A 5,717-nucleotide genomic window follows, 5' to 3' on the forward strand; every position below is an offset into this window, starting at 1 on the left:
CGCGGCATGCTACCAGTGTTAAAGACTGCGATGGAGCTCCGTATGCCACGGCAAACTGGCTGACACTGACGGCGGCGGTGCACAAATGCTGAGCAGCTAGCGCCATTCGACGGCCAACACCGCGGTTCCTGGTGTGTCCGCTGTGCCGTGCGTGTGATTATTGCTTGTACAGCCCTCTCGCAGTGTCCGGAGCAAGTATGGTGGGTCTGACACACCGGTGTCAATGTGTTCTTTTTTCCATTTCCAGGAGTGTAGTAGTCTTAGCTGATCACCAGTATGTTACATGTCGCTCATACAGGCAAACAACTTTTGCCTCTACACAATTCACATCTAAGACACTGGACTTGTAAGAGATCATTTGCTTCGCTATTGTACCCCAGTGCAAGATGGTGCTCTGTCTCCAGCGCCGTCATTGTGGAAGGGAAATCAAACGCTAAGCCTCCTCCTCCCTCCTATACAGCGAATTGCACAGTGACTGTAGTGACGCAGAAGCATTTTGAGATCATTGCTAGTCATGCACATCTTATAACTGTCTGTTTTTAATGCGTCTGGCTGGTCATCAGTTCAGTCTTGTTACCTCGCGATCATATCACAGAGTGATCACTAAGTTCCGTTACCCCTTATTGCGGGTCCACATATTCATATTCATAGATGGTCACATTGTACACACATAAAAAAAAAGTCTTGCATCACCCCGGTTCCCAGAACTCCTGAAGACAAAGGTTGACTGCAGATATTGTATCACAGACACCGTCCCTTTGACTGTTCGGCCGGCCAGAGTGGCCGTGCGGTTCTAGGCGCTACAGTCTGGAGCCGAGCGACCGCTACGGTCGCAGGTTCGAATCCTGCCTCGGGCATGGATGTGTGTGATGTCCTTAGCTTAGTTAGGTTTAGTTAGTTCTAAGTTCTAGGCGACTGATGATCTCAGAACTTAAGTCGCGTAGTGCTCAGAGCCATTTGACTGTTCAGAGATGTCACTAAACCCAACCAAAGATGTAAACAACCATGCATGAGCAGCGCCAATTTGATGGCAGGGGTCCGACATCAGATCAGTTCCAGTCATTCCACCAGGAAGGAGGTACACGTCTCGTGTTGTCTGTAGTTCAACCATGCCTAGATGGTCATTACCGCGGTTCGATCGCGTCCGCATTGTTATTTTGTTCCAGGAAGGGCTCTCAACAAGGGAAGTGCCCAGGCGTGTCGGAGTGTACCTAAGCGATGTTGATCGGACATGGAGGAGATACAGAGAGACAGGAACTGTCGGTGACAAGCCTCAAAAAATGGCTCTGAGCACTATGGGACTTAACATCTGAGGTCATCAGTCCCCTAGAACTTAGAACTACTTAAACCTAACTAACCTAAGGACATCACACACATCCATGCCCGAGGCAGGATTCGAACCTGCGACCGTAGCAGTCGCGCGGTTCCGGACTACAGCGCCTAGAACCGCATGGCCACGCGGCCGGCTGACAAGCCTCGCTCAGGTCTCACGGGGACTACTATTGCAGTGGATGACCGCTACCTACGGATTATGGCTCGGAGGAACCCTGACAGCAACGGCACCATGTTGAATAATGCTTTTCGTGCAGCAACAGGATGTCGTGTTACGACTCAAACTGTGCGCAATAGGCTGCATGATGCGCAACTTCTCTCCCGACGCCCGTGGCGAGGTCCACCTTTGCAACCACGACACCATGCAGTGCGGTACAAATGGGCCCAACAACATGCAGAATGGACCGCTCAGGATTGGCATCACATTCTCTTCACCGATGATTGTCGCATATGCCTTCGACCAGACAATCGTCGGAGATGTGTTTGGAGGAAGCCTGGTCAAACTGAACGCCTTAGTCACACTGTCCAGAGAGTGCAGCAAGATGCAGGTTCCCTGACGTTTTGGGGTGGCATTATGTGGGGCCGACGTACACCGCTGGTGGTCATGGAAGGCGCCGTAACGGCTGTACGATACGTGAGTGCCATCCTCCGACCGATAGTGCAACCATATCGGCAGCATATTGAGGAGGCATTCGTCTTCATGGACGACAATTCGTTCCCCATCGTGCACATCTTCTGAATGACTTCCTTCGGGATAACGACATCGCTCAACTAGAGCGGCCACCATGTTCACCAGAGATGAACGCTATCGAACATGCCTGGGATAGATTGAAAAGGGCTGTTTATGGACGACGTGACCCACCAGCCACTCTGAGGGGTCTACGCCGAATTGCCGTTGAGGAATGGGACAATCTGGATCAACAGTGTCTTGATGAACTTATGGACAGTTTGCCACGACGAATACAGGCATGCAAGAGAACGTGCTACTGGGTATTAGAGGTACTGGTGTGTACAGAAATCTGGACCACCACATCTGAAGGTCTCGCTGTATGGTGGTACAACATGCAATGTGTGGTATTCATGAGCAATAAAAAGGACGGAAATGATGTTTATGTTGATATCTGTTCCAGCTTTCTGTACAGGTTCCGGAACTCTCGGAACCGAGGTGATACAAAACTTTTTTTGATGTGTGTATTAATGTGGGATCACGGCAGAGGACGACTTTGAGGCAGTGTGACTTTTCTTTATTATTTATTCTAGGATGTCTCTGCACACTAGTATTGTCGTAGCAGGGTATGATTCTTCCCCATGTACGATGTGAAATTCTCCTCCACATTGATGGCGTGATGGAAGTAGAGTCTAAATGCACGCCGAACAGCATCCGTAAGTTCGTCAACTGTCTTGCAACGTGTGGCAGCAGCCTTCTGTTTAATGAACCCTCATAGTGATGACAGATCAGGACTTTGTTCTGGCCAATCCAAAGATGCAGGCAAATGGACAGAACCACGTCCAATCCATTTATCAGGAAGCACCTCACTGCATATACGACCGTGTTGTCCCCGATCATGTAGATGTGGAATAATCCTGTCACATAACATGGTGAGATATCCAATGTGATTCACACCACTGTCAAAGAAATCTACGTGGATTGTTTCAAGTTGCTCCAATAAACTTGTGTTTTCTTTACTCCAGAAACAAAAGTTCCTCGCTTTTAAACTGCGATATATTGCAGATTCGTCCGAGAAAAACACTTTCGCCGTTGAAGGAAGAGTTATAAAGAACTTGCGATTCCTGTGACTGCTTACGATGGACCTTTTTGACGAAAAATCTATAGACGCTGTAACCTCTACACACATTTCCAGTCGTGATAGTAGTCCTCCTGAGCGATGCCTATTTTCGTGCAACCATCTACAAAGACCTTTTTCTCCCACCATAAAGTTATTGGCTTTGGTGGAAAATATTTCTGTAACCTTACAGTGAAATCATGGTGGAAATCTCTCACTGATTTTCCTGTAAGGGATCGTTCGTGAGTCCACGTGTTCATTACGATCCGTTCCTCCATGGTGTAAGTGCTTCATCAGCCATGATTTAGATGTGTGTCAGTGCCTGCAACAATAAGAAACAACATTTCATTAACATCTACGACCTATGTACACTACTGGCCATTAAAATTGCTACACCAAGAAGATATGCAGATGATAAACGGGTATTCATTGGACAAATGTATTATACTAGAACTGATATGTGATTACATTTTAGCTCAATTGAGGTGCATAGATCCTGAGAAATCAATACCCAGAACAACCACCTCTGGCTGCAATAACGGCCTCGATACACCTGGGCATTGAGTCAAACAGAGTTTGGATGGCGTGTACAGGTACAGCTGCCCATGCAGCTTCAACACGATACCACAGTTAATCAAGAGTAGTGACTGGCGTATTGTGACGAGCCACCATTGACCAGACGTTTTCAATTGGTGAGAGATCTGGAGAATGAGCTGGCCAGGGCAGCAGTCGAACATTTTCTGTATCCAGAAAGGCCCGTACAGGACCTGCAACATGCGGTCGTGGATTATCCTGCTGAAATGTAGGGTTTCGCAGGGATCGAATGAAGGGTAGAGCCACGGGTCGTAACACATCTGAAATGTAACGTCCACTGTTCAAAGTGCCGTCAATGCGAACAAGAGGTGACCGAGGTAATCAATAGCACCCTATACCATCACGCCGGGTGATACGTAAGTATGGCGATGGCGAATACACGCTTCCAATGTGCGTTCACCGCGCACGGATGCGACCATCATGCTGCCGTAAACAGAACCTGGATGACGTTTTGCCATTCATGCGCCCAGGTTCGTCGTTGAGTACACCTTCACAGGCGCTCCTGTCTGTGATGCAGCGTCAAGGGTAACCGCAGCCGTGGTCTCCGATCTGATAGTCCATGCCGCTGCAAACGTCGTCGAGCTGTTCGTGCAGGTGGTTGTTGTCTTGCAAACGTCCCCATCTGTCGACTCAGGGATCGAGACGTGGCTGCACGATCCGTTACAGCCATGCGGATAAGATGCCTGTCATCTCGGCTACTAGTGATACGAGGCCGTTGGGATCCAGCACGGCGTTCCGTATTACCCTCCTGAACCCACCGATTCCATATTCTGCTAACAGTCATTGAATCTCGACCAACGCGAGCAGCAATGTCGCGATACGATAAACCGCAATCGCAATAGGCTACAATCCGACCTTTATCAAAGTCGGAAACGTGATGGTACGAATTTCTCCTCTGAGGCATCACAACATCGTTTCACCAGGCAACGCCGGTCAACTGCTGTTTGTGTGTGAGAAATCGGTTGGAAACTTTCGTCATGTCAGCACGTTGTAGGTGTCGCCACCAGCGCCAACCTTGTGTGAATGCTCTGAAAAGGTAATCATTTGCATATCACAGCATCTTCTTCTTGTCGGTTAAATTTCGCGTCTGTAGCACGTCATCTTCGTGGTGTAGCAATTTTAATGGCCAGTAGTGTACAAGAGCATTAAAAATTTAATATACGAAGTTCAGTGTGAAGGATGAGCTTGCTTTTAAGATGAAAGTTTCTCAAGATGTGGTGTAATAGCAGACACAACCACTCGAAGTACTTAGCTTACATTTAGCTTTTAACTGTGATTCGACTTCATAGCTGCCGAAGCTGGAAAACCAATCTCGCACTTGTATGTTGTTGCAAAAGGAGTCAGTATCTTCACTAAATTTTGAGTCAACGTTGGGAATTCTTTGCTAATATGTGTCCAAACTCCAACAAAAACTTTTAAGTAAATTTACTCTTCAGTGAAGTATCACAAGTGAGATCAATAAGTTGTTTTCCTTTTCTATATTTAGACTTGATGGGTACAGGAATATTTTTGAATGGATTTTTAATCCAATTAAATGTATCAAAATCGTCGCTGAAATACTTTCCGAAATGAACTTTAGTGTTACAATTTGATGAAGAAGGCGGGTTTTTATCTCCATTGGAAGTATCGAATTATCTGTGTACTCCAACAGTGACACTAGAGTAGTGAACATATCTAGCATGCCACTTTCCATTCAGTTTTTCCACAGCTCTAATTTCCTTATGAAAAAGATAGTACAAGTGTCTGATTACATTGAAGTGAAGCGTTAAGAATATTTAGTTTCTCGATCATGTCAGTGAGGTAAGCCGTTTTCAATAGAAAATCTCCGTAGCTGAAAGATTCTGCCAGAGGGGTGACTTTTCTCCATTAAGAAATAGAATATCTCATTCCTCAGTTCAAAAGTTCGTTTTAGTACTTTACCCTTTTAAATCCATCGAACATTACAAAAAAAAAAAAAAAAATTGCAGCCGAGCGTGCTCAGCACCCATCTCCTCACATGGCACTTTA

This window comes from Schistocerca serialis, chromosome 4 (assembly GCF_023864345.2).
Source record: "Schistocerca serialis cubense isolate TAMUIC-IGC-003099 chromosome 4, iqSchSeri2.2, whole genome shotgun sequence".
In the NCBI taxonomy this organism is placed as follows: Eukaryota; Metazoa; Arthropoda; class Insecta; order Orthoptera; family Acrididae; genus Schistocerca; species Schistocerca serialis.